Genomic DNA, 22491 nt, shown 5'->3' with positions numbered 1-22491 from the left:
CAGACCTGTCCCCACCAGTACTGTACCCCAGTGTTATACACTGACAGACCTGTCCCCACCAGTACTGTACCCCAGTGTTATACACTGACAGACCTGTCCCCACCAGTACTGTACCCCAGTGTTATACACTGACAGACCTGTCCCCACCAGTACTGTACCCCAGTGTTATACACTGACAGACCTGTCCCCACCAGTACTGTACCCCAGTGTTATACAGTGACAGACCTGTCCCCACCAGTACTGTACCCCAGTGTTATACGATGACAGACCTGCCCCCACCAGTACTGTACCCCAGTGTTATACACTGACAGACCTCTCCCCACCAGTACTGTACCAGTGTTATACAGTGACAGACCTGTCCCCACCAGTACTGTACCCCAGTGTTATACAGTGACAGACCTGTACCCACCAGTACTGTACCCCAGTGTTATACAGTGACAGACCTGTACCCACCAGTACTGTACCCCAGTGTTATACAGTGACAGACCTGTACCCACCAGTACTGTACCCCAGTGTTATACGATGACAGACCTGTCCCCACCAGTACAGTACCCCAGTGTTGTACGATGACAGACCTGTCCCCACCAGTACTGTACCCCAGTGTTATACACTGACAGACCTGACCCCACCAGTACTGTACCCCAGTGTTATATACTGACAGACCTGACCCCACCAGTACTGTACCCCAGTGTTATACACTGACAGACCTGACCCCACCAGTACTGTACCCCAGTGTTATACACTGACAGACCTGACCCCACCAGTACTGTACCCCAGTGTTATATACCGACAGACCTGACCCCACCAGTACTGTACCCCAGTGTTATACACTGACAGACCTGTCCCCACCAGTACTGTACCCCAGTGTTATACACTGACAGACCTGACCCCACCAGTACTGTACCCCAGTGTTATACACTGACAGACCTGACCCCACCAGCACTGTACCCCAGTGTTATACACTGACAGACCTGTCCCCACCAGTACTCTACCCCAGTGTTACACAGTGACAGTCCTGTCCCCACCAGTACTGTACCCCAGTGTTATACAGTGACAGACCGGTCTCCACCAGTACTGTACCCCAGTGTTACACAGTGACAGACCTGTCTCCACCAGTACTGTACCCCAGTGCTATACGCTGACAGACCTGTCTCCACCAGTACTGTACCCCAGTGTTATACGCTGACAGACCTGTCTCCACCAGTACTGTACCCCAGTGTTATATACTGACAGACCTGACCCCACCAGTACTGTACCCCAGTGTTATACAGTGACAGACCTGTACCCACCAGTACTGTACCCCAGTGTTATACAGTGACAGACCTGTCCCCACCAGTACTGTACCCCAGTGTTATACAGTGACAGACCTGCACCCACCAGTACCGTACCCCAGTGTTATACGCTGACAGACCTGTCTCCACCAGTACTGTACCCCAGTGTTATATACTGACAGACCTGACCCCACCAGTACTGTACCCCAGTGTTATACAGTGACAGACCTGTACCCACCAGTACTGTACCCCAGTGTTATACACTGACAGACCTGTCCCCACCAGTACTGTACCAGTGTTATACAGTGACAGACCTGTCCCCACCAGTACTGTACCCCAGTGTTATACACTGACAGACCTGTCCCCACCAGTACTGTACCCCAGTGTTATACACTGACAGACCTGTCCCCACCAGTACTGTACCCCAGTGTTATACAGTGACAGACCTGTCCCCCCCAGTACTGTACCCCAGTGTTATACAGTGACAGACCTGTACCCACCAGTACTGTACCCCAGTGTTATACACTGACAGACCTGTCCCCACCAGTACTGTACCAGTGTTATACAGTGACAGACCTGTCCCCACCAGTACTGTACCCCAGTGTTATACACTGACAGACCTGTCCCCACCAGTACTGTACCCCAGTGTTATACACTGACAGACCTGTCCCCACCAGTACTGTACCCCAGTGTTATACAGTGACAGACCTGTACCCACCAGTACTGTACCCCAGTGTTATACACTGACAGACCTGTCCCCACCAGTACTGTACCAGTGTTATACAGTGACAGACCTGTCCCCACCAGTACTGTACCCCAGTGTTATACACTGACAGACCTGTCCCCACCAGTACTGTACCCCAGTGTTATACACTGACAGACCTGTCCCCACCAGTACTGTACCCCAGTGTTATACAGTGACAGACCTGTCCCCACCAGTACTGCACCCCAGTGTTATACGATGACAGACCTGTCCCCACCAGTACTGTACCCCAATGTTATTCGATGACAGACCTGCCCCCACCAGTACTGTACCCCAGTGTGAACACTGACAGACCTGTCCCCACCAGTACTGTACCAGTGTTATACAGTGACAGACCTGTCCCCACCAGTACTGTACCCCAGTGTTATACAGTGACAGACCTGTACCCACCAGTACTGTACCCCAGTGTTATACAGTGACAGACCTGCACCCACCAGTACTGTACCCCAGTGTTATACGATGACAGACCTGTCCCCACCAGTACTGTACCCCAGTGTTGTACGATGACAGACCTGTCCCCACCAGTACTGTACCCCAGTGTTATACACTGACAGACCTGACCCCACCAGTACAGTACCCCAGTGTTATATACTGACAGACCTGACCCCACCAGTACTGTACCCCAGTGTTATACACTGACAGACCTGACCCCACCAGTACTGTACCCCAGTGTTATACACTGACAGACCTGACCCCACCAATACTGTACCCCAGTGTTATCCACTGACAGACCTGACCCCACCAGTACTGTACCCCAGTGTTATATACTGACAGACCTGACCCCACCAGTACTGTACCCCAGTGTTATACACTGACAGACCTGTCCCCACCAGTACTGTACCCCAGTGTTATACACTGACAGACCTGACCCCACCAGTACTGTACCCCAGTGTTATACACTGACAGACCTGACCCCACCAGTACTGTACCCCAGTGTTATACACTGACAGACCCGTCCCCACCAGTACTGTACCCCAGTGTTATACAGTGACAGACCTGTCCCCACCAGTACTGTACCCCAGTGTTATACAGTGACAGACCGGTCCCCACCAGTGCTGTACCCCAGTGTTATACAGTGACAGACCTGTCCCCACCAGTACTGTACCCCAGTGTTAAACACTGACAGACCTGTCCCCACCAGTACTGTACCCCAGTGTTATACACTGACAGACCTGTCCCCACCAGTACTCTACCCCAGTGTAACACAGTGACAGACCTGTCCCCACCAGTACTGTACCCCAGTGTTATACAGTGACAGACCGGTCTCCACCAGTACTGTACCCCAGTGTTACACAGTGACAGACCTGTCTCCACCAGTACTGCACCCCAGTGCTATACGCTGACAGACCTGTCTCCACCAGTACTGTACCCCAGTGTTATACGCTGACAGACCTGTCTCCACCAGTACTGTACCCCAGTGTTATATACTGACAGAGCTGACCCCACCAGTACTGTACCCCAGTGTTATACAGTGACAGACCTGTACCCACCAGTACTGTACCCCAGTGTTATACAGTGACAGACCTGTCCCCACCAGTACTGTACCCCAGTGTTATACAGTGACAGACCTGCACCCACCAGTACTGTACCCCAGTGTTATACGCTGACAGACCTGTCTCCACCAGTACTGTACCCCAGTGTTATATACTGACAGACCTGACCCCACCAGTACGGTACCCCAGTGTTATACAGTGACAGACCTGTACCCACCAGTACTGTACCCCAGTGTTATACACTGACAGACCTGTCCCCACCAGTACTGTACCAGTGTTATACAGTGACAGACCTGTCCCCACCAGTACTGTACCCCAGTGTTATACAGTGACAGACCTGTCCCCACCAGTACTGTACCCCAGTGTTATACGATGACAGACCTGTCTCCACCAGTACTGTACCCCAGTGTTATTCGATGACAGACCTGCCCCCACCAGTACTGTACCGCAGTGTTATACACTGACAGACCTGTCCCCACCAGTACTGTACCAGTGTTATACAGTGACAGACCTGTCCCCACCAGTACTGTACCCCAGTGTTATACAGTGACAGACCTGTACCCACCAGTACTGTACCCCAGTGTTATACAGTGACAGACCTGTACCCACCAGTACTGTACCCCAGTGTTAAACGATGACAGACCTGTCCCCACCAGTACTGTACCCCAGTCTTGTACGATGACAGACCTGTCCCCACCAGTACTGTACCCCAGTGTTATACACTGACAGACCTGACCCCACCAGTACTGTACCCCAGTGTTATACACTGACAGACCTGACCCCACCAGTACTGTACCCCAGTGTTATACACTGACAGACCTGACCCCACCAGTACTGTACCCCAGTGTTATACACTGACAGACCTGACCCCACCAGTACTGTACACCAGTGTTATATACTGACAGACCTGACCCCACCAGTACTGTACCCCAGTGTTATACACTGACAGACCTGTCCCCACCAGTACTGTACCCCAGTGTTATACACTGACAGACCTGACCCCACCAGTACTGTACCCCAGTGTTATACACTGACAGACCTGACCCCACCAGTACTGTACCCCAGTGTTATACACTGACAGACCTGACCCCACCAGTACTGTACCCCAGTGTTATATACTGACAGACCTGACCCCACAAGTAATGTACCCCAGTGTTATACACTGACAGACCTGTCCCCACCAGTACTGTACCCCAGTGTTATACACTGACAGACCTGACCCCACCAGTACTGTACCCCAGTGTTATATACTGACAGAGCTGACCCCACCAGTACTGTACCCCAGTGTTATACACTGACAGACCTGACCCCACCAGTACTGTACCCCAGTGTTATACACTGACAGACCTGACCCCACCAGTACTGTACCCCAGTGTTATACACTGACAGACCTGACCCCACCAGTACTGTACCCCAGTGTTATATACTGACAGACCTGACCCCACCAGTACTGTACCCCAGTGTTATACACTGACAGACCTGTCCCCACCAGTACTGTACCCCAGTGTTATACACTGACAGACCTGACCCCACCAGTACTGTACCCCAGTGTTATATACTGACAGACCTGACCGGACCAGTACTGTACCCCAGTGTTATACACTGACAGACCTGTCCCCACCAGTACTGTACCCCAGTGTTATACAGTGACAGACCTGACCCCACCAGTACTGTACCCCAGTGTTACACAGTGACAGACCTGTCTCCACCAGTACTGTACCCCAGTGTTATACGCTGACAGACCTGTCTCCACCAGTACTGTACCCCAGTGTTATACGCTGACAGACCTGTCTCCACCAGTACTGTACCCCAGTGTTATATGCTGACAGACCTGACCCCACCAGTACTGTACCCCAGTGTTATACAGTGACAGACCTGTACCCACCAGTACTGTACCCCAGTGTTATACAGTGACAGACCTGACCCCACCAGTACTGTACCCCAGTGTTATACACTGACAGACCTGTCCCCACCAGTACTGTACCCCAGTGTTATACAGTGACAGACCTGACCCCACCAGTACTGTACCCCAGTGTTACACAGTGACAGACCTGTCTCCACCAGTACTGTACCCCAGTGTTATACGCTGACAGACCTGTCTCCACCAGTACTGTACCCCAGTGTTATACGCTGACAGACCTGTCTCCACCAGTACTGTACCCCAGTGTTATATGCTGACAGACCTGACCCCACCAGTACTGTACCCCAGTGTTATACAGTGACAGACCTGTACCCACCAGTACTGTACCCCAGTGTTATACGCTGACAGACCTGTCTCCACCAGTACTGTACCCCAGTGTTATATACTGACAGACCTGACCCCACCAGTACTGTACCCCAGTGTTATACAGTGACAGACCTGTACCCACCAGTACTGTACCCCAGTGTTATACACTGACAGACCTGTCCCCACCAGTACTGTACCAGTGTTATACAGTGACAGACCTGTCCCCACCAGTACTGTACCCCAGTGTTATACACTGACAGACCTGTCCCCACCAGTACTGTACCCCAGTGTTATACACTGACAGACCTGTCCCCACCAGTTCTGCACCCCAGTGTTATACAGTGACAAACCTGTCCCCACCAGTACTGTACCCCAGTGTTGTACGATGACAGACCTGTCCCCACCAGTACTGTACCCCAGTGTTATACGATGACAGACCTGTCCCCACCAGTACTGTACCCCAGTGTTATACACTGACAGACCTGTCCCCACCAGTACTGTACCAGTGTTATACAGTGACAGACCTGTCCCCACCAGTACTGTACCCCAGTGTTATATACTGACAGACCTGACCCCACCAGTACTGTACCCCAGTGTTATACACTGACAGACCTATCCCCACCAGTACTGTACCCCAGTGTTATACACTGACAGACCTGACCCCACCAGTACTGTACCCCAGTGTTATACACTGACAGACCTGACCCCACCAGTACTGTACCCCAGTGTTATACACTGACAGACCCGTCCCCACCAGTACTGTACCCCAGTGTTATACACAGACAGACCTGTCCTCACCAGTACTGTACCCCAGTGTTATACAGTGACAGACCGGTCCCCACCAGTACTGTACCCCAGTGTTATACAGTGACAGACCTGCACCCACCAGTACTGTACCCCAGTGTTATACGCTGACAGACCTGTCTCCACCAGTACTGTACCCCAGTGTTATATACTGACAGACCTGACCCCACCAGTACGGTACCCCAGTGTTATACAGTGACAGACCTGTACCCACCAGTACTGTACCCCAGTGTTATACACTGACAGACCTGTCCCCACCAGTACTGTACCAGTGTTATACAGTGACAGACCTGTCCCCACCAGTACTGTACCCCAGTGTTATACAGTGACAGACCTGTCCCCACCAGTACTGTACCCCAGTGTTATACGATGACAGACCTGTCTCCACCAGTACTGTACCCCAGTGTTATTCGATGACAGACCTGCCCCCACCAGTACTGTACCCCAGTGTTATACACTGACAGACCTGTCCCCACCAGTACTGTACCAGTGTTATACAGTGACAGACCTGTCCCCACCAGTACTGTACCCCAGTGTTATACAGTGACAGACCTGTACCCACCAGTACTGTACCCCAGTGTTATACAGTGACAGACCTGTACCCACCAGTACTGTACCCCAGTGTTAAACGATGACAGACCTGTCCCCACCAGTACTGTACCCCAGTCTTGTACGATGACAGACCTGTCCCCACCAGTACTGTACCCCAGTGTTATACACTGACAGACCTGACCCCACCAGTACTGTACCCCAGTGTTATACACTGACAGACCTGTCCCCACCAGTACTGTACCCCAGTGTTATACACTGACAGACCTGACCCCACCAGTACTGTACCCCAGTGTTATACACTGACAGACCTGACCCCACCAGTACTGTACACCAGTGTTATATACTGACAGACCTGACCCCACCAGTACTGTACCCCAGTGTTATACACTGACAGACCTGTCCCCACCAGTACTGTACCCCAGTGTTATACACTGACAGACCTGACCCCACCAGTACTGTACCCCAGTGTTATACACTGACAGACCTGACCCCACCAGTACTGTACCCCAGTGTTATACACTGACAGACCTGACCCCACCAGTACTGTACCCCAGTGTTATATACTGACAGACCTGACCCCACAAGTAATGTACCCCAGTGTTATACACTGACAGACCTGTCCCCACCAGTACTGTACCCCAGTGTTATACACTGACAGACCTGACCCCACCAGTACTGTACCCCAGTGTTATATACTGACAGAGCTGACCCCACCAGTACTGTACCCCAGTGTTATACACTGACAGACCTGACCCCACCAGTACTGTACCCCAGTGTTATACACTGACAGACCTGACCCCACCAGTACTGTACCCCAGTGTTATACACTGACAGACCTGACCCCACCAGTACTGTACCCCAGTGTTATATACTGACAGACCTGACCCCACCAGTACTGTACCCCAGTGTTATACACTGACAGACCTGTCCCCACCAGTACTGTACCCCAGTGTTATACACTGACAGACCTGACCCCACCAGTACTGTACCCCAGTGTTATATACTGACAGACCTGACCGGACCAGTACTGTACCCCAGTGTTATACACTGACAGACCTGTCCCCACCAGTACTGTACCCCAGTGTTATACACTGACAGACCTGACCCCACCAGTACTGTACCCCAGTGTTATATACTGACAGACCTGACCGCACCAGTACTGTACCCCAGTGTTATACACTGACAGACCTGTCCCCACCAGTACTGTACCCCAGTGTTATACACTGACATACCTGTCCCCACCAGTACTGTACCCCAGTGTTATACACTGACAGACCTGTCCCCACCAGTACTGTACCCCAGTGTTATACACTGACAGACCTGTCCCCACCAGTACTGTACCCCAGTGTTATACACTGACAGACCTGACCCCACCAGTACTGTACCCCAGTGTTATATACTGACAGACCTGACCGGACCAGTACTGTACCCCAGTGTTATACACTGACAGACCTGTCCCCACCAGTACTGTACCCCAGTGTTATACACTGACAGACCTGTCCCCACCAGTACTGTACCCCAGTGTTATACACTGACAGACCTGTCCCCACCAGTACTGTACCCCAGTGTTATACACTGACAGACCTGTCCCCACCAGTACTGTACCCCAGTGTTATATACTGACAGACCTGACCCCACCAGTACTGTACCCCAGTGTTATACACTGACAGACCTGACCCCACCAGTACTGTACCCCAGTGTTATATACTGACAGACCTGACCGGACCAGTACTGTACCCCAGTGTTATACACTGACAGACCTGTCCCCACCAGTACTGTACCCCAGTGTTATACACTGACAGACCTGACCCCACCAGTACTGTACCCCAGTGTTATATACTGACAGACCTGACCGGACCAGTACTGTACCCCAGTGTTATACACTGACAGACCTGTCCCCACCAGTACTGTACCCCAGTGTTATACACTGACAGACCTGTCCCCACCAGTACTGTACCCCAGTGTTATACACTGATAGACCTGTCCCCACCAGTACTGTACCCCAGTGTTATATACTGACAGACCTGACCCCACCAGTACTGTACCCCAGTGTTATATACTGACAGACCTGACCGGACCAGTACTGTACCCCAGTGTTATACACTGACAGACCTGTCCCCACCAGTACTGTACCCCAGTGTTATACACTGACAGACCTGACCCCACCAGTACTGTACCCCAGTGTTATACAGTGACACACCTGTCCCCACCAGTACTGTACCCCAGTGTTATACACTGACAGACCTGTCCCCACCAGTACTGTACCCCAGTGTTATATACTGACAGACCTGACCCCACCAGTACTGTACCCCAGTGTTATACACTGACAGACCTGTCCCCACCAGTACTGTACCCCAGTGTTATACACTGACAGACCTGTCCCCACCAGTACTGTACCCCAGTGTTATATACTGACAGACCTGACCCCACCAGTACTGTACCCCAGTGTTATATACTGACAGACCTGACCCCACCAGTACTGTACCCCAGTGTTATACACTGACAGACCTGTCCCCACCAGTACTGTACCCCAGTGTTATACAGTGACAGACCTGACCCCACCAGTACTGTACCCCAGTGTTACACAGTGACAGACCTGTCTCCACCAGTACTGTACCCCAGTGTTATACGCTGACAGACCTGTCTCCACCAGTACTGTACCCCAGTGTTATACGCTGACAGACCTGTCTCCACCAGTACTGTACCCCAGTGTTATATGCTGACAGACCTGACCCCACCAGTACTGTACCCCAGTGTTATACAGTGACAGACCTGTACCCACCAGTACTGTACCCCAGTGTTATACACTGACAGACCTGTCCCCACCAGTTCTGCACCCCAGTGTTATACAGTGACAAACCTGTCCCCATCAGTACTGTACCCCAGTGTTGTACGATGACAGACCTGTCCCCACCAGTACTGTACCCCAGTGTTATACGATGACAGACCTGTCCCCACCAGTACTGTACCCCAGTGTTATACACTGACAGACCTGTCCCCACCAGTACTGTACCAGTGTTATACAGTGACAGACCTGTCCCCACCAGTACTGTACCCCAGTGTTATATACTGACAGACCTGACCCCACCAGTACTGTACCCCAGTGTTATACACTGACAGACCTATCCCCACCAGTACTGTACCCCAGTGTTATACACTGACAGACCTGACCCCACCAGTACTGTACCCCAGTGTTATACACTGACAGACCTGACCCCACCAGTACTGTACCCCAGTGTTATACACTGACAGACCCGTCCCCACCAGTACTGTACCCCAGTGTTATACACAGACAGACCTGTCCTCACCAGTACTGTACCCCAGTGTTATACAGTGACAGACCGGTCCCCACCAGTGCTGTACCCCAGTGTTATACAGTGACAGACCTGTCCCCACCAGTACTGTACCCCAGTGTTAAACACTGACAGACCTGTCCCCACCAGTACTGTACCCCAGTGTTATACACTGACAGACCTGTCCCCACCAGTACTCTACCCCAGTGTAACACAGTGACAGACCTGTCCCCACCAGTACTGTACCCCAGTGTTATACAGTGACAGACCGGTCTCCACCAGTACTGTACCCCAGTGTTACACAGTGACAGACCTGTCTCCACCAGTACTGTACCCCAGTGCTATACGCTGACAGACCTGTCTCCACCAGTACTGTACCCCAGTGTTATACGCTGACAGACCTGTCTCCACCAGTACTGTACCCTAGTGTTATATACTGACAGACCTGACCCCACCAGTACTGTACCCCAGTGTTATACAGTGACAGACCTGTACCCACCAGTACTGTACCCCAGTGTTATACAGTGACAGACCTGTCCCCACCAGTACTGTACCCCAGTGTTATACAGTGACAGACCTGCACCCACCAGTACTGTACCCCAGTGTTATACGCTGACAGACCTGTCTCCACCAGTACTGTACCCCAGTGTTATATACTGACAGACCTGACCCCACCAGTACTGTACCCCAGTGTTATACAGTGACAGACCTGTACCCACCAGTACTGTACCCCAGTGTTATCCACTGACAGACCTGTCCCCACCAGTACTGTACCCCAGTGTTATACAGTGACAGACCTGTCCTCACCAGTACTGTACCCCAGTGTTATACAGTGACAGACCTGTCCCCACCAGTACTGTACCCCAGTGTTATACACTGACAGACCTGTCCCCACCAGTACTGTACCCCAGTGTTATACAGTGACAGACCTGTCCCCACCAGTACTGTACCCCAGTGTTATACGATGACAGACCTGTCCCCACCAGTACTGTACCCCAGTGTTATTCGATGACAGACCTGCCCCCACCAGTACTGTACCCCAGTGTTATACACTGACAGACCTGTCCCCACCAGTACTGTACCAGTGTTATACAGTGACAGACCTGTCCCCACCAGTACTGTACCCCAGTGTTATACAGTGACAGACCTGTACCCACCAGTACTGTACCCCAGTGTTATACAGTGACAGACCTGTACCCACCAGTACTGTACCCCAGTGTTATACGATGACAGACCTGTCCCCACCAGTACTGTACCCCAGTGTTGTACGATGACAGACCTGTCCCCACCAGTACTGTACCCCAGTGTTATACACTGACAGACCTGACCCCACCAGTACTGTACCCCAGTGTTATATACTGACAGACCTGACCCCACCAGTACTGTACCCCAGTGTTATACACTGACAGACCTGACCCCACCAGTACTGTACCCCAGTGTTATACACTGACAGACCTGACCCCTCCAGTACTGTACCCCAGTGTTATATACTGACAGACCTGACCCCACCAGTACTGTACCCCAGTGTTATACACTGACAGACCTGTCCCCACCAGTACTGTACCCCAGTGTTATACACTGACAGACCTGACCCCACCAGTACTGTACCCCAGTGTTATACACTGACAGACCTGACCCCACCAGTACTGTACCCCAGTGTTATACACTGACAGACCTGGCCCCACCAGTACTGTACCCCAGTGTTATATACTGACAGACCTGACCCCACAAGTAATGTACCCCAGTGTTATACACTGACAGACCTGTCCCCACCAGTACTGTACCCCAGTGTTATACACTGACAGACCTGACCCCACCAGTACTGTACCCCAGTGTTATATACTGACAGAGCTGACCCCACCAGTACTGTACCCCAGTGTTATACACTGACACACCTGACCCCACCAGTACTGTACCCCAGTGTTATACACTGACAGACCTGACCCCACCAGTACTGTACCCCAGTGTTATACACTGACAGACCTGACCCCACCAGTACTGTACCCCAGTGTTATATACTGACAGACCTGACCCCACCAGTACTGTACCCCAGTGTTATACACTGACAGACCTGTCCCCATCAGTACTGTACCCCAGTGTTATACACTGACAGACCTGACCCCACCAGTACTGTACCCCAGTGTTATACACTGACAGACCTGTCCCCACCAGTACTGTACCACAGTGTTATACACTGACAGACCTGACCGGACCAGTACTGTACCACTGTGTTATACAGTGACAGACCTGTCCCCACCAGTACTGTACCCCAGTGTTATACACTGACAGACCTGTCCCCACCAGTACTGTACCCCAGTGTTATACAGTGACAGACCTGTCCCCACCAGTACTGTACCCCAGTGTTATACACTGACAGACCTGTCCCCACCAGTACTGTACCACAGTGTTATACACTGACAGACCTGTCCCCACCAGTACTGTACCCCAGTGTTATACAGTGACAGACCTGTCCCCACCAGTACTGTACCCCAGTGTTATACACTGACAGACCTGTCCACACCAGTACTGTACCCCAGTGTTATACACTGACAGACCTGTCCCCACCAGTACTGTACCCCAGTGTTATACAGTGACAGACCTGTCCCCACCAGTACTGTACCCCAGTGTTATACACTGACAGACCTGTCCCCACCAGTACTGTACCCCAGTGTTATACAGTGACAGACCTGTCCCCACCAGTACTGTACCCCAGTGTTATACAGTGACAGACCTGTCCCCACCAGTACTGTACCCCAGTGTTACACACTGACAGACCTGACCGGACCAGTACTGTACCCCAGTGTTATATACTGACAGACCTGACCCCACCAGTACTGTACCCCAGTGTTATATACTGACAGACCTGACCCCACCAGTACTGTACCCCAGTGTTATACACTGACAGACCTGTCCCCACCAGTACTGTACCCCAGTGTTATACAGTGACAGACCTGACCCCACCAGTACTGTACCCCAGTGTTACACAGTGACAGACCAGTTTCCACCAGTACTGTACCCCAGTGTTATACGCTGACAGACCTGTCTCCACCAGTACTGTACCCCAGTGTTATACGCTGACAGACCTGTCTCCACCAGTACTGTACCCCAGTGTTATATGCTGACAGACCTGACCCCACCAGTACTGTACCCCAGTGTTATACAGTGACAGACCTGTACCCACCAGTACTGTACCCCAGTGTTATACACTGTCAGACCTGTCCCCACCAGTACTGTACCAGTGTTATACAGTGACAGACCTGTCCCCACCAGTACTGTACCCCAGTGTTATACACTGACAGACCTGTCCCCACCAGTACTGTACCCCAGTGTTATACACTGACAGACCTGTCCCCACCAGTTCTGCACCCCAGTGTTATACAGTGACAGACCTGTCCCCACCAGTACTGTACCCCAGTGTTGTACGATGACAGACCTGTCCCCACCAGTTCTGTACCCCAGTGTTATACGATGACAGACCTGTCCCCACCAGTACTGTACCCCAGTGTTATACACTGACAGACCTGTCCCCACCAGTACTGTACCAGTGTTATACAGTGACAGACCTGTCCCCACCAGTACTGTACCCCAGTGTTATACAGTGACAGACCTGTACCCACCAGTACTGTACCCCAGTGTTATACACTGACAGACCTGTCCCCACCAGTACTGTACCCCAGTGTTATACGATGACAGACCTGTCCCCACCAGTACTGTACCCCAGTGTTATACGATGACAGACCTGTCCCCACCAGTACTGTACCCCAGTGTTATACAGTGACAGACCTGTTCCCACCAGTACTGTACCCCAGTGTTATACAGTGACAGACCTGTCCCCACCAGTACTATACCCCAGTGTTATACAGTGACAGACCTGTACCCACCAGTACTGTACCCCAGTGTTATACACAGACAGACCTGTCCTCACCAGTACTGTACCCCAGTGTTATACAGTGACAGACCGGTCCCCACCAGAGCTGTACCCCAGTGTTATACAGTGACAGACCTGTCCCCACCAGTACTGTACCCCAGTGTTATACACTGACAGACCTGTCCCCACCAGTACTGCACCCCAGTGCAATACAGCGACAGACCTGTCCCCACCAGTACTGTACCCCAGTGTTATACACTGACAGACCTGTCCCCACCAGTACTGCACCCCAGTGCTATACAGCGACCGACCTGTCCCCACCAGCACTGTACCCCAGTGTTATATACTGACAGACCTGTCCCCACCAGTACTGTACCACAGTGTTATATACTGACAGACCTGTCCCCACCAGTACTGTACCCCAGTGTTATATACTGACAGACCTGTCCCCACCAGTACTGTACCCCAGTGTTATATACTGACAGACCTGTCCCCACCAGTACTGTACCCCAGTGTTATATACTGACAGACCTGTCCCCACCAGTACTGTACCCCAGTGTTATACAGTGACAGACCTGTCCCCAGCAGTACTGTACCCCAGTGTTATATACTGACAGACCCGTCCCCACCAGTACTGTACCCCAGTGTTATACAGTGACAGACCTGTCCCCCACCAGTACTGTACCCCAGTGTTATATACTGACAGACCTGTTCCCACCAGTACTGTACCCCAGTGTTATACAGTGACAGACCTGACCCCACCAGTACTGTACCCCAGTGATATATACTGACAGTCCTGACCCCACCAGGACTGTACCCCAGTGTTATACACTGACAGACCTGTCCCCACCAGTACTGTACCCCAGTGTTATACAGTGACAGACCTGTCCCCACCAGTACTGTACCAGTGTTATACAGTGACAGACCTGTCCCCACCAGTACTGTACCCCAGTGTTATACACTGACAGACCTGTCCCCACCAGTACTGCACCCCAGTGCTATACACTGACAGACCTGTCCCCACCAGTACTGTACCACAGTGTTATATACTGACAGACCTGTCCCCACCAGTACTGTACCCCAGTGTTATACACTGACAGACCTGTCCCCACCAGTACTGTACCCCAGTGTTATATACTGACAGACCTGTCCCCACCAGTACTGTACCCCAGTGTTATATACTGACAGACCTGGCCCCACCAGTACTGTACCCCAGTGTTATATACTGACAGACCTGGCCCCACCAGTACTGTACCCCAGTGTTATACACTGACAGAGCTGTCCCCACCAGTACTGTACCCCAGTGTTATACACTGACAGAGCTGTCCCCACCAGTACTGTACCCCAGTGTTATACAGTGACAGACCTGTCGCACCAGTACTGTACCCCAGTGTTATACACTGACAGACCTGTCCCCACCAGTACTGTACCCCAGTGTTATATTCTGACAGACCTGTCCCCACCAGTACTGTACCCCAGTGTTATACACTGACAGACCTGTCCCCACCAGTACTGTACCCCAGTGTTATACACTGACAGACCTGACCCCACCAGTACTGTACCCCAGTGTTATACACTGACAGACCTGTCCCCACCAGTACTGTACCCCAGTGTTATATTCTGACAGACCTGTCCCCACCAGTACTGTACCCCAGTGTTATACACTGACAGACCTGTCCCCACCAGTACTGTACCCCAGTGTTATATACTGACAGACCTGTCCCCACCAGTACTGTACCCCAGTGTTATACACTGACAGACCTGTCCCCACCAGTACTGTACCCCAGTGTTATACACTGACAGACCTGTCCCCCACCAGTACTGTACCCCAGTGTTATACACTGACAGACCTGTCCCCCACCAGTACTGTACCCCAGTGTTATACACTGACAGACCTGTCCCCACCAGTACTGTACCCCAGTGTTATATTCTGACAGACCTGTCCCCACCAGTACTGTACCCCAGTGTTATACACTGACAGACCTGTCCCCACCAGTACTGTACCCCAGTGTTATATACTGACAGACCTGTCCCCACCAGTACTGTACCCCAGTGTTATACACTGACAGACCTGTCCCCACCAGTACTGTACCCCAGTGTTATACACTGACAGACCTGTCCCCACCAGTACTGTACCCCAGTGTTATATTCTGACAGACCTGTCCCCACCAGTACTGTACCCCAGTGTTATACACTGACAGACCTGTCCCCACCAGTACTGTACCCCAGTGTTATATACTGACAGACCTGTCCCCACCAGTACTGTACCCCAGTGTTATACACTGACAGACCTGTCCCCACCAGTACTGTACCCCAGTGTTATATACTGACAGACCTGTCCCCACCAGTACTGTACCCCAGTGTTATACACTGACAGACCTGTCCCCACCAGTACTGTACCCCAGTGTTATACACTGACAGACCTGTCCCCACCAGTACTGTACCCCAGTGTTATACACTGACAGACCTGTCCCCACCAGTACTGTACCCCAGTGTTATATACTGACAGACCTGTCCCCACCAGTACTGTACCCCAGTGTTATATACTGACAGACCTGTCCCCACCAGTACTGTACCCCAGTGTTATACACTGACAGACCTGTCCCCACCAGTACTGTACCCCAGTGTTATACACTGACAGACCTGTCCCCACCAGTACTGTACCCCAGTGTTATACACTGACAGACCTGTCCCCACCAGTACTGTACCCCAGTGTTATACACTGACAGACCTGTCCCCACCAGTACTGTACCCCAGTGTTATATACTGACAGACCTGTCCCCACCAGTACTGTACCCCAGTGTTATACACTGACAGACCTGTCCCCACCAGTACTGTACCCCAGTGTTATATACTGACAGACCTGTCCCCACCAGTACTGTACCCCAGTGTTATACACTGACAGACCTGTCCCCACCAGTACTGTACCCCAGTGTTATACACTGACAGACCTGTCCCCACCAGTACTGTACCCCAGTGTTATATACTGACAGACCTGTCCCCACCAGTACTGTACCCCAGTGTTATACACTGACAGACCTGTCCCCACCAGTACTGTACCCCAGTGTTATACACTGACAGACCTGTCCCCACCAGTACTGTACCCCAGTGTTATACACTGACAGACCTGTCCCCACCAGTACTGTACCCCAGTGTTATATACTGACAGACCTGTCCCCACCAGTACTGTACCCCAGTGTTATACACTGACAGACCTGTCCCCACCAGTACTGTACCCCAGTGTTATATACTGACAGACCTGTCCCCACCAGTACTGTACCCCAGTGTTATACACTGACAGACCTGTCCCCACCAGTACTGTACCCCAGTGTTATATACTGACAGACCTGTCCCCACCAGTACTGTACCCCAGTGTTATACACTGACAGACCTGTCCCCACCAGTACTGTACCCCAGTGTTATACAGTGACAGACCTGTCCCCGTCAGTACTGTACCCCAGTGTTATACACTGACAGACCTGTCCCCACCAGTACTGTACCCCAGTGTTATACACTGACAGACCTGTCCCCACCAGTACTGTACCCCAGTGTTATACACTGACAGACCTGTCCCCACCAGTACTGTACCCCAGTGTTATACACTGACAGACCTGTCCCCACCAGTACTGTACCCCAGTGTTATATACTGACAGACCTGTCCCCACCAGTACTGTACCCCAGTGTTATACACTGACAGACCTGTCCCCACCAGTACTGTACCCCAGTGTTATATACTGACAGACCTGTCCCCACCAGTACTGTACCCCAGTGTTATACACTGACAGACCTGTCCCCACCAGTACTGTACCCCAGTGTTATACAGTGACAGACCTGACCCCACCAGTACTGTACCCCAGTGATATATACTGACAGTCCTGACCCCACCAGTACTGTACCCCAGTGTTATACACTGACAGAGCTGTCCCCACCAGTACTGTACCCCAGTGTTATACACTGACAGAGCTGTCCCCACCAGTACTGTACCCCAGTGTTATACAGTGACAGACCTGTCGCACCAGTACTGTACCCCAGTGTTATACACTGACAGACCTGTCCCCACCAGTACTGTACCCCAGTGTTATATTCTGACAGACCTGTCCCCACCAGTACTGTACCCCAGTGTTATACACTGACAGACCTGTCCCCACCAGTACTGTACCCCAGTGTTATACACTGACAGACCTGACCCCACCAGTACTGTACCCCAGTGTTATACACTGACAGACCTGTCCCCACCAGTACTGTACCCCAGTGTTATATTCTGACAGACCTGTCCCCACCAGTACTGTACCCCAGTGTTATACACTGACAGACCTGTCCCCACCAGTACTGTACCCCAGTGTTATATACTGACAGACCTGTCCCCACCAGTACTGTACCCCAGTGTTATACACTGACAGACCTGTCCCCACCAGTACTGTACCCCAGTGTTATACACTGACAGACCTGTCCCCCACCAGTACTGTACCCCAGTGTTATACACTGACAGACCTGTCCCCCACCAGTACTGTACCCCAGTGTTATACACTGACAGACCTGTCCCCACCAGTACTGTACCCCAGTGTTATATTCTGACAGACCTGTCCCCACCAGTACTGTACCCCAGTGTTATACACTGACAGACCTGTCCCCACCAGTACTGTACCCCAGTGTTATATACTGACAGACCTGTCCCCACCAGTACTGTACCCCAGTGTTATACACTGACAGACCTGTCCCCACCAGTACTGTACCCCAGTGTTATACACTGACAGACCTGTCCCCACCAGTACTGTACCCCAGTGTTATATTCTGACAGACCTGTCCCCACCAGTACTGTACCCCAGTGTTATACACTGACAGACCTGTCCCCACCAGTACTGTACCCCAGTGTTATATACTGACAGACCTGTACCCACCAGTACTGTACCCCAGTGTTATACACTGACAGACCTGTCCCCACCAGTACTGTACCCCAGTGTTATATACTGACAGACCTGTCCCCACCAGTACTGTACCCCAGTGTTACACACTGACAGACCTGTCCCCACCAGTACTGTACCCCAGTGTTATACACTGACAGACCTGTCCCCACCAGTACTGTACCCCAGTGTTATACACTGACAGACCTGTCCCCACCAGTACTGTACCCCAGTGTTATATACTGACAGACCTGTCCCCACCAGTACTGTACCCCAGTGTTATATACTGACAGACCTGTCCCCACCAGTACTGTACCCCAGTGTTATACACTGACAGACCTGTCCCCACCAGTACTGTACCCCAGTGTTATACACTGACAGACCTGTCCCCACCAGTACTGTACCCCAGTGTTATACACTGACAGACCTGTCCCCACCAGTACTGTACCCCAGTGTTATACACTGACAGACCTGTCCCCACCAGTACTGTACCCCAGTGTTATATACTGACAGACCTGTCCCCACCAGTACTGTACCCCAGTGTTATACACTGACAGACCTGTCCCCACCAGTACTGTACCCCAGTGTTATATACTGACAGACCTGTCCCCACCAGTACTGTACCCCAGTGTTATACACTGACAGACCTGTCCCCACCAGTACTGTACCCCAGTGTTATACACTGACAGACCTGTCCCCACCAGTACTGTACCCCAGTGTTATATACTGACAGACCTGTCCCCACCAGTACTGTACCCCAGTGTTATACACTGACAGACCTGTCCCCACCAGTACTGTACCCCAGTGTTATATACTGACAGACCTGTCCCCACCAGTACTGTACCCCAGTGTTATACACTGACAGACCTGTCCCCACCAGTACTGTACCCCAGTGTTATACACTGACAGACCTGTCCCCACCAGTACTGTACCCCAGTGTTATATACTGACAGACCTGTCCCCACCAGTACTGTACCCCAGTGTTATACACTGACAGACCTGTCCCCACCAGTACTGTACCCCAGTGTTATACACTGACAGACCTGTCCCCACCAGTACTGTACCCCAGTGTTATATACTGACAGACCTGTCCCCACCAGTACTGTACCCCAGTGTTATACACTGACAGACCTGTCCCCACCAGTACTGTACCCCAGTGTTATATACTGACAGACCTGTCCCCACCAGTACTGTACCCCAGTGTTATACACTGACAGACCTGTCCCCACCAGTACTGTACCCCAGTGTTATATACTGACAGACCTGTCCCCACCAGTACTGTACCCCAGTGTTATACACTGACAGACCTGTCCCCACCAGTACTGTACCCCAGTGTTATACAGTGACAGACCTGTCCCCGTCAGTACTGTACCCCAGTGTTATACACTGACAGACCTGTCCCCACCAGTACTGTACCCCAGTGTTATACACTGACAGACCTGTCCCCACCAGTACTGTACCCCAGTGTTATACACTGACAGACCTGTCCCCACCAGTACTGTACCCCAGTGTTATACACTGACAGACCTGTCCCCACCAGTACTGTACCCCAGTGTTATATACTGACAGACCTGTCCCCACCAGTACTGTACCCCAGTGTTATACACTGACAGACCTGTCCCCACCAGTACTGTACCCCAGTGTTATATACTGACAGACCTGTCCCCACCAGTACTGTACCCCAGTGTTATACACTGACAGACCTGTCCCCACCAGTACTGTACCCCAGTGTTATACACTGACAGACCTGTCCCCACCAGTACTGTACCCCAGTGTTATACACTGACAGACCTGTCCCCACCAGTACTGTACCCCAGTGTTATATACTGACAGACCTGTCCCCACCAGTACTGTACCCCAGTGTTATACACTGACAGACCTGTCCCCACCAGTACTGTACCCCAGTGTTATATACTGACAGACCTGTCCCCACCAGTACTGTACCCCAGTGTTATATACTGACAGACCTGTCCCCACCAGTACTGTACCCCAGTGTTATATACTGACAGACCTGTCCCCACCAGTACTGTACCCCAGTGTTATACACTGACAGACCTGTCCCCACCAGTACTGTACCCCAGTGTTATATACTGACAGACCTGTCCCCACCAGTACTGTACCCCAGTGTTATACACTGACAGACCTGTCCCCACCAGTACTGTACCCCAGTGTTATACACTGACAGACCTGTCCCCACCAGTACTGTACCCCAGTGTTATACAGTGACAGACCTGTCCCCGTCAGTACTGTACATCAGTGTTATACACTGACAGACCTGTCCCCACCAGTACTGTACCCCAGTGTTATACAGTGACAGACCTGTCCCCACCAGTACTGTACCCCAGTGTTATACACTGACAGACCTGTACCCACCAGTACTGTACCCCAGTGTTATACAGTGACAGACCTGTCCCCGTCAGTACTGTACATCAGTGTTATACACTGACAGACCTGTCCCCACCAGTACTGTACCACAGTGTTATACACTGACAGACCTGTCCCCACCAGTACTGTACCCCAGTGTTATACACTGACAGACCTGTCCCCACTAGTACTGTACCCCAGTGTTATACAGTGACAGACCTGTCCCCACCAGTACTGTACCCCAGTGTTATACACTGACAGACCTGTCCCCACCAGTACTGTACCACAGTGTTATACACTGACAGACCTGTCCCCACCAGTACTGTACCACAGTGTTATACACTGACAGACCTGTCCCCACCAGTACTGTACCCCAGTGTTATACACTGACAGACCTGTCCCCACTAGTACTGTACCCCAGTGTTATACAGTGACAGACCTGTCCCCACCAGTACTGTACCCCAGTGTTATACAGTGACAGACCTGTCCCCACCAGTACTGTACCCCAGTGTTATACACTGACAGACCTGTCCCCACCAGTACTGTACCCCAGTGTTATACACTGACAGAGCTGTCCCCACCAGTACTGTACCCCAGTGTTGTACAGTGACAGACCTGTCGCACCAGTACTGTACCCCAGTGTTATACACTGACAGACCTGTCCCCACCAGTACTGTACCCCAGTGTTATATTCTGACAGACCTGTCCCCACCAGTACTGTACCCCAGTGTTATACACTGACAGACCTGTCCCCACCAGTACTGTACCCCAGTGTTATACACTGACAGACCTGACCCCACCAGTACTGTACCCCAGTGTTATACACTGACAGACCTGTCCCCACCAGTACTGTACCCCAGTGTTATATTCTGACAGACCTGTCCCCACCAGTACTGTACCCCAGTGTTATACACTGACAGACCTGTCCCCACCAGTACTGTACCCCAGTGTTATA

At 51.7% G+C, this 22491-nt stretch overlaps 1 protein-coding gene across 3 annotated transcripts in view; it reads right to left on the bottom strand.

Annotated features, from left to right (window-relative positions):
- Positions 1-22491, bottom strand: part of LOC137362789 (solute carrier family 25 member 44-like) — a 102095-nt gene that overhangs the window by 64829 nt on the left and 14775 nt on the right. The gene's annotated exons all lie outside the window — the stretch shown is intronic.

This window comes from Heterodontus francisci, unplaced genomic scaffold, assembly GCF_036365525.1.
Source record: "Heterodontus francisci isolate sHetFra1 unplaced genomic scaffold, sHetFra1.hap1 HAP1_SCAFFOLD_516, whole genome shotgun sequence".
Taxonomy (NCBI): Eukaryota; Metazoa; Chordata; class Chondrichthyes; order Heterodontiformes; family Heterodontidae; genus Heterodontus; species Heterodontus francisci.
This window is presented reverse-complemented; position numbering and strand designations above follow the sequence as displayed.